The sequence below is a fragment of the Ctenocephalides felis genome, unplaced genomic scaffold, assembly GCF_003426905.1.
Source record: "Ctenocephalides felis isolate EL2017-DRISC unplaced genomic scaffold, ASM342690v1 CF-g0.4_SCAFFOLD_01886, whole genome shotgun sequence".
NCBI classification, from domain to species: domain Eukaryota; kingdom Metazoa; phylum Arthropoda; class Insecta; order Siphonaptera; family Pulicidae; genus Ctenocephalides; species Ctenocephalides felis.
The window spans coordinates 76,086,185-76,095,365 of NW_020538040.1; the positions used below are offsets into that span (position 1 = coordinate 76,086,185).

The window sequence follows — 9,181 nt, forward strand, 5'->3', positions numbered from 1 at the left end:
CAAAAAAACAAGTGTCGTATTCGAACACCTTCACAGAATCATAACAACAATAACATGTAAAAAATATCGATAATTATAAACAAACTGATCTGATGCTAAGCAATCATCGATTAAATTTTTGTATTTGTAAGGCATTATACCAATAAAATATATCGTTAAGAATGGACCCCCAGGAGTTCATGACAACTTTCAGGGAATCCACGTCAACGAAAAAAAGTGTCGGGATGCATGAAATGAAAATAGGGATATAGGTAGTGGACTCCCACAATATACTACGTTAATATATTTCCTACATCTATAACTCATATACAATATTTCTGAATAGATTTTAAAAGTAATAAATAACTAGTGGTGCATGGCGTCGTGCCTTAAGACAAATTGCAGGAGCTTCCCGTAACGTAATTTAACTTTTTAAAAAGCTCAGAAAAGAAAAACTATTTTTTTTTAAATTTTGATTTTTTTTGGAAATTTTTGAAAATTTTGGAAACATTTCTAAAAATGCTATTTTGTGAAAACATAGAAATTTTTTGAAATTCAAATTTAATTAAATTTTTTAAATTTTTTGTTTTGTTAATTTTGAAATTTCTTGAAAGAATTTATACCCATTCACATCGGTTGATTCAAATTTCAAAATATCTGATTTTTGACCCCCAAATGGCATTTTTTTTATAACTGTTTTTCCCGAATCTCTGAAACCGCTAGAACTGCCTTTGCAAAAACTTCTTAATCAACTTTTCATTACCTCAATACAAGTGGAATGTTTTTTTGAATTATTCAAATCGGATGATCCGTTCTCTCATAAACTACCATAATAATTACCATTTTGTGCCGCTTTGCTCCGTATGTCCGAAACGACTGAACCAACATTTGCCAAAAACTAATCAGCACGTCTTATTATCAATAGGAATCGAATGCTTTTTATATAATTCAAATCGATTGAGCGGTGCTTCCGAAAACATCGACTGTTATAGTATTTTTGGATACTGATTTTAAAAAAGTTGTAAAATAAACAGTAGAATGGAGATTTAGCATTTTAACTGGTTTGCTAACGAGTGGATCAGTAGATCGACGAGTACTTCAAAGTACAAAAAAAATGAGAACAAAAAAATGTAGACTGCCGGGATATGTAAGATTAAATCTTACAAAATTGTTGCCAAATGTTAAAAAAAATATTTAGTTTTTGCTTACCTTAATTTTTTGTTATTAATGATATATTAATGATAAACTTTAGTACAGCTGAAAAATTATTTTAAAAAATCGATATCGGGTAAATAGAGAGTCCATGGCAAACCCCCCCTGGGTTTTACAACACAAAAAAGTTTGGGAACCTAGAGCTATTATTTTGAACTTCAGATCATAAATAATAGCTGAAAATGTAATTACTTGAAATAACATTAAGTCACGCCAATGACTGGAAAGCTTTGATCTGAATATCACAATTACTTGAAATAAAATCCACCAATTTGTGTATGTAATAATTAATGTAAGAACGATACAAATGTTATATTATAATTAGTATTCATTGCTAGGATCCTATAATAAGATGTTTTTTCAATATTCAAATTAAATATTCAGTATATGGTATCGATTTTCAGTCTATCAGTATGTGGTATTCGATTTTCTACACAGGATATTGCAATAAAGCCAGCGTTTGTACAAAACCTTTAGTAAATGAATTTATTTCAATTTTTGTTACAGATTCTTCTATTCGTTTGTTATTCAACATTTCATCTATTTCGTCTCTATTTGTGTCTTTGCAAATAAGTTCCCTGATTTGCGCAATCATATGGAGTCCTAATAAGGCTTCTTTTTCGATTTCTGAGACTACACGAGTAGTCGCAAACGCATGGGAATTCATGCGTCCTATTTAAAAACTCTGCGTTAATAGTTAGAGCGAATACCATATTCAAGTTTCAAGATTTTTAAAAGTGGAAAAATTTATTTGATTACTAAGTTCATATTTCAATAATTATAAAGTACTTTGAAATGTGTTAAATCTCATGTTAACCCGCGCTTATGATTTGTGAAGTTTATTTTTCTGATAAAATATTGAATAATAAGCGTTATTATCTTACAATTTGAATCCGCAAAGTATTATTTATATTACGATAAGATACTCATTGTACTTTAAAATGTTGGATATTAAACGCTAAAGTCATGTACAGTTTATGACACTGATAATATACGCAAAATATTTTTTTATCGAATATTGATATAATAATCGCGAATTGCAGATTGATTTATTGATAGCGCTTCTTTTTAAAATTTATGAACTTTATAGGTTTACCGTGGATTCTTTCACTTACAAAGTCTCGTTGCGATTAATTCGACTTTGATTAAAAATCTTTTTAATTAGATGGATTAACATTTAATATAAATATACCAAGTAAAATTGTTAATTTAATTTTTTTATGGCGGTTACTTTAGTTATTTTAATATAATTAATAACAATAATTTGCTGATCTCTCAACACATTGGTTGAATTAAATATGTAAAACTAGTTATTATATACTAAATACTAAATTTAAATAAAAGATGAATATAAGAGTTGGCTAATGAATTAATTTTACAGATCACAGATTTACATTTTGTTTCAATAATCTTACTTTTTTTTAAATTTAAAACTCTGCTGGTTGCTTTAGTAATAGACAAAGATTTGAGTGATTGTGTTAATTATTGCTGAGTAAAAATAATTTGAAAATACCTGACCTTCGTGAAAAGGGGTTAACTTCTTATTCAAAAATTTAATTGGTTGTTAACTTTTCATAAAACATTTAATCATTCTTTCTTTTTTTCTTTTTATTTTAGCTAAGGATGACTATTGGTGATTTTCAACAATTTAATTAGCATCTAAATTGTTTATATTTATATATAGGTATTTATTATTCCTTGGTGTAAAGCTTACGCACTCGTGTGGACGATTGAATCCCACTCTCAACAACCTGACATCGCGCAGAAGCGATGTCCATTTTCCTTGATAATATAGATCAAAAATATGTTTCAAATTAAAAATCGACCATTTCGAGCACTGCGATATAATATGGCAATGAGAAATCTCTCACACTATTATTCCCTGAATCAAGTTGCAGTTTAACTCAGCTCACAGACCTGCCATACCAATATTATATATATATATATATATATATATATATATGTGTGTGTGTGTGTGTGTAAGGGGGATGGGCAATTTCTTAGAATATCAACATCGTTATCAAAGACTTTTTGCACTTGATATTGATACGTCATTGTTATCCAAAATCACATTGTGGATAATTAAAAATATGATAACGAATTTATTTATATAATTACATTTGATCATATCAGATTTTCATAAATTAATTATTTTTTATGACAATAATGATTTTAAGTTTATTCAACCATACCTTCCCTTTAAAAGAATTTTTTTTCAAATTATGAATTATTTTAAAATTTTTTGGCTCTATTAATTTTATATCTAGTTTTTAATTTTTTTTAAATGTCTTCTCTCTATAAATTCTTCTTTTTAATTTTGTGCGTAATGTGGATAAATAACGACACATACAATTCACTTACTTTATTATTGTATATTTTGTTCACAAGAGTTACATAGTTTTTCTAATTTTCTAATTTAATTGAAAGACATGTGCCGAAACTTATTCTCTATTACTACAGTGTAACCTAATAATAATTTTATTAACATATTTATAATCACCAGTAGTTCTATTAATAATAAATTTTGCATAATAGCGCAGAGCGGGGCTTAAGGGGTCCGTGGGTAAAAAGGTCCATCACCGATATCTCAAACAAATAAAGTTAGGAATTTTTCAAACACAATATTTAAAATTAGAGGGAAAAAATGTATAATCAGCCATCAATGTTTGAAAATCTATAACAAAAGTATTTTCTTTAATTATTGGTTGTGAGCACTGTTGTTTAGTTTACGAGACTTTAATACAACTTTTATGTATACGTTATTTACATGTTGGTTAAGATGTATTGTTATTTTTAAGTTAGATTCAACAGTTTGTTTTATATAGCTTCACTAAAAGCTTACGCGTGAGTGGGGTAAAAAGGACCAACTTAACCCTCTTCCTGCCAAAAGTGTAAGCAATAAAAATATAAATTTTACAAGAGATAATTTAAATGAATACTTATTCTAACTATACTAATGATTATTTCTGACGAAATATTAAATGAAGATTATATACAGTGTTCTCTGTAGAGAATATTCTCATGAAATTTATATTTTACAAAATTTATATTTTGAATAATGTAGCTATATAATATTATTTCGTAAAATCCCTTTAAAAGTAAAAATAGGACTTTGTATCTGTTTGCACTATGGCTGACCATTTTTTTAAAGAACCAGGTGGCAATTTTTTAAAAAGCGGCAAAAAAAACATTTATATAATGATGAATTTGCTGGGAGTTCAACAGAATAGTCAGATAGTTGTATGTTTGATATGTGCTCAAAGTCAAATTGGACCATTGTGCACCACCCTACCCTATAAAATATTAATTATGTCGATACATCATGAAATGCATGATAACTGGTATGACTAAAAAAGACAACAAACGTCCTTGGATCTGAGACAAAGTCCACGATATTGTATCAGAAAAACATTTTTATTTAATATATAAATACAGTTTTATATAATTTGATGATTAGTAAATTTATTTACTGTAAATATATTTTGATCAGAAATTAATTATTGTATTAATAAATACAAAGTTTGCGTCGACAAACCTTGAATAGCCGCTGAAATGTTTCAGATGAATTGCATAAAAAATTTATTGAGCCAAATGTAAATTTATAAATGAATGAGAGTTCAAATTCATTGAAAACAACAATAAGGATATTGATTTTAGTCCGACCGGAAGAACTTGGCACTTTTTGCGTGTGATTTTTTTGCTGGCTTAGTTCTCTCACATGGAGTTATAAAGTTTGGAGGCAGGTGAATTTTTATCAAAGAATTAAATTATCAATTTTTTTAAATAATTTAAGCTTTTGCGATAAAAAAAACTGACGCAATATTGCTGTATTTTCCATGTTTATTTTATTTATCTATTGATGGATCATAGAATTAAAAAAAGTGAGTCATGTGAATTTCCTTTTTTGATGCATTGCATCAGTTTTGAAATTGATTTATTATTAAAATGAAATCACAAAAATGTTTTTTGTGAAACATTTTTTATAGTAATTGGTAGCATCCTTAAGTTAAGCAGAAGTTTATGTTTTTGCCAAAAAATTCTACTTGCTAATTTTATGTTTTATGAATCATTCTGAATCGTTTGATATCAAATTTGGAAGTTGTATAAGTGTGTATGTATGTGAGCCGATTGATTAGTTTTGAGCGATCGGTAGAGCCATTTTATTAGAATTAGCTAAAAAGTGCAAAATATTTTGCTTATCAAAATTTCGCCAAAAATCTTAAACTGATTTTGGGAACTATTCGAAAGATATCAGTTAGGAATCTTGCTGATTATTTTCGGCCAAACCGTTTCTTTGTAATTAATTGTAGAATATATGTGTTTTGTGATCTTGATGAAATTTTGTATGATTATAGAGATCATGGTCTTGATGAACATAAAATATTATGAGCCTAAAAAAATCATTAAAGTTTGGAATAATGAGCAAAATTTCAAATTTACGTCGTCATGTTTGTAAGTAATAAGTTGCTAAATCAGAAGTCTCAATGAAGAACTTGATTATTATTCACACATATCGGGAAGTTCATGCAACTATTGTCTCAAGACAAAATGCCACTAACAACTAGTTATTACAATATAATATTTCTAATCATAACAAATATTCGAAAACTTTCCTTTCCGTATGAATTAGTGGAATATTTAAAACTAATGTTTGTAAATTTAATGTATTATGAAATTCATATATTGGTAAGATCAAATATATATATATATATATATATATATATATATATATATATTATACACATGGGAATATTCCATTGTAGAACACACACGTTGCCTAATACTCCCTGCAATTTGTAATATAATACAATACCACCAGATTGTTTTGGCATAAAAAACAATAACGTTAAGAGAATTAATGACATACGATTTGCACTTTATAAATATCGAATAACAAAGCATCGTTAGTAAAATAGTAGCTCTCAAAATTTAAAAATCTTTAATTTGTATGTTAAATATCCTACTTTGAACATGCACACAACCACTTTCTTAAAAAAATGTTACTTGATAAACCTGTCATATTTAACAATTTCTTATCAATTTATTCAAAATATTGTAAATAAATAATTAGATATATTTTTATATACTTTTATTATATGCAGAAAGTGAAGGATGTTGCAATTTCCCAATTTCCTTTCCATTGCAATGACCAGACAATAGTTTCAAACGATTGTGCTGAACTTCTTTGCTGAGAACAAATTGACAGTATTATCTCTTCACAATGAAATGAACATTAAAAAATCTATTTTATCTCATTGAAAATTATCTTAATAATATCTGAAAAATATCATTACATTAAAATTAACTCGATCCAAATAAGAGATCACTTTTCTCATGGACCTCTGTCATTTTTTAGTTAATGGTAATTTGTTTATTGTCAATGATTTCAATGAGAAGACTCTAGAAATAAATTAAGGACGCCATAAAAATGTTCTGATTTGTACATATGGAAATAATTTTGTCAGGAGATACTGCCATAGTTCATCCTTCTTTTGATCTACTATTTTAGTCATCAATTTTTATGAACATTTATATGTGTATATTATAAAGCTAGAAATGAGGAACTATTCGCAATATTCGTGCACTTTCAATTCTGTTTACCTTGAAATCTGAAACTTTTATTCTTGTTTATTACAACATGAGCAAGGTCAACCGCAACTGATATTATTCAGGTTGAAAGATTATATCTTCAACTCCAGCTTCACATATCATTAACGCTAATAGCCATAGTTTGAATAAAAATTTTGTATCCAAATAGGATTTTCCAATAATCTGGTTTTCTGGAATTCTCACTAAAACCGCCGAAGTATATTAAATAATGCGTATTTTAAAATTATTTTAAAAACGTGTGCATATTATTACCGAAATTCATTTCGTTCATAATTAGGCACAGGTGCTCTAAAAAAATGTGACAAATAATTTATAAAGATTCTTCAAATTCAATCCTACTAAATATTTTTCAAATAGAGGCTTAAAGTTTTCAATAAATATTTTTGGAACAATTATTTAAAAAAATAATAATTATAGGACCTGATAAAATCAACTTCACTAAATTTTTAAAGAATTAATGTTAATTCATAATGTTCAGACTTAATTACTAAAATTTAAGATGCAAACATTTAAATTTATGATCTATAAAAAGCTATTCCGGTAACAAACATGTTGCATTATTACACACGAGCGTTTATGATTTTCTGGATTATTTCGAATGATCTCAAAATTTGATTTTGGCAATATTTCAAAAATTATTACTACTCGATACATTTTGAAACCTTAGGTAATTTAAAATCAGATGAATTTTTTAATGTGTATCATCATTATTACTGTTTTTATTTATCAAATTTTAATAGCAATCAGAACCTTACGTCCTACATTTTGTTTGGGCTGATCCATCCTTATTTGATTACTTTATTATTAGAATTTATCTAATAGGGCTAAATTATTATTCAATGTGGTGCAGCAAATCTTGGAAGGGCCATTTTTACTTGGAAACATATTTAATATCTATATTCTCAAGTGAAAATTGATATCTCTGTTGCTCGATATCAGGGTTGTTTGTGATGGGGTCGAAACCGCGAATCACTCCGCCACGAAGGTACCATAAGTAAATTGTTTGTTGTTATAAACAATTATATATTAGCAATGTTAATATTATACTTTTAACCTTGTATAATTATTATTTGGATAATTAATTCATTGCAAACAACAGTATTATATTTCTAGTCCAAAGTTTCGCATGTATCTGGATATTGAGTAACTTCTGTTATATAGTCTTTTCAATGCATCGTTGCTTCAATATTGTGCAAAAATATCCGTGTGAATTTCCATGTTTTACTTTTGTTTATTGTATCTTCTTATATTTGTACCTAACAATACAGAAGTGCAATTCCATTCAAATTTATTCAATAACATATTTTATTGGCCAAGAGCAATATTTAAATAATTCGAATTGAATCAATTGATAGTAACTAATATAATATTATGTCGCAGTAAATTTTAGTATCTTGATTCAATATCATGATTGAGATAATAAAAAAGCACGTGTAAATAACAATACGCGATTAATTTTTTGTGAAATGTTTGTGTAATCGATGCGTGTAAATTATTTATTGAACTTAATTGATTTTCCATGTAATTTATCTGGTAATCATTTTATTTCCTACTTTGGTTTATAAAGCAAAAGTCTGAATTGAATTATCGTAATATAATAATTTTCACAAAAATAACCTTGGTTATGGTAAAAAACATGAATTAAGAATTAAATTAAATTTTCCTATGTGTTGGTCAATAATTTAGAAGCTGCGGATTCAATCTCAACAATTTCCTCATCAGTATTGTTGGCTGTAGCCTTATCAGCCTATCAATTACATGTGGCTTTTGAGCTTGTGTGGGGTCTCAAAACAACAGAACACTTGACTCGATAAACACCGAGGGATGTAGGTCATTATCTGTAAAATAATCAGAATAATTACTTTGCAAACTGCGACAGTATTAATTTCAATATATTATATTATAAAATCACAGCATTAATAAATATCATATTTCGAGCCACCCGTGGTCTAATGGTAACAAGCGCATTAGCAGCTGCAAGTTCCGGGAACGATACCAACCTTGGTCAGCTTGATATCAAGCAGTATGATGTCAAATCTCCAATTAATAAAATAAATTTCTAATTTGATGGAAAAACTAATCTTTTAGGGGCATTGCTGCAACATTTATGAACCAGCCTATGAGAGATTAATATATCTAATAACATCACGACAGAATGTTTAACCTCTGTGTTCACTTCTCCAAAAAATACAATGTTAAGAAATGTAAAACTAAAACCTTTTACATTTATATATATATATAATATATATATATATATTATAATATAGTGGACAGACAAAATGACAAATGAAGAAGTCCTGAGAAGAGTGGGCAAAGAAAGGACTCTACTGAGCACAATTCTGAGAAGAAAAGGAAACTGGATCGGTCCTCTTATGCAAAA

At 27.7% G+C, this 9,181-nt stretch overlaps 1 protein-coding gene across 1 annotated transcript in view; it reads left to right on the forward strand.

Moving 5' to 3' along the window:
• The window catches only part of LOC113377667 (serine/threonine-protein kinase STK11), a 95,968-nt gene that overhangs the window by 22,642 nt on the left and 64,145 nt on the right, over positions 1 to 9,181 (forward strand). The gene's annotated exons all lie outside the window — the stretch shown is intronic.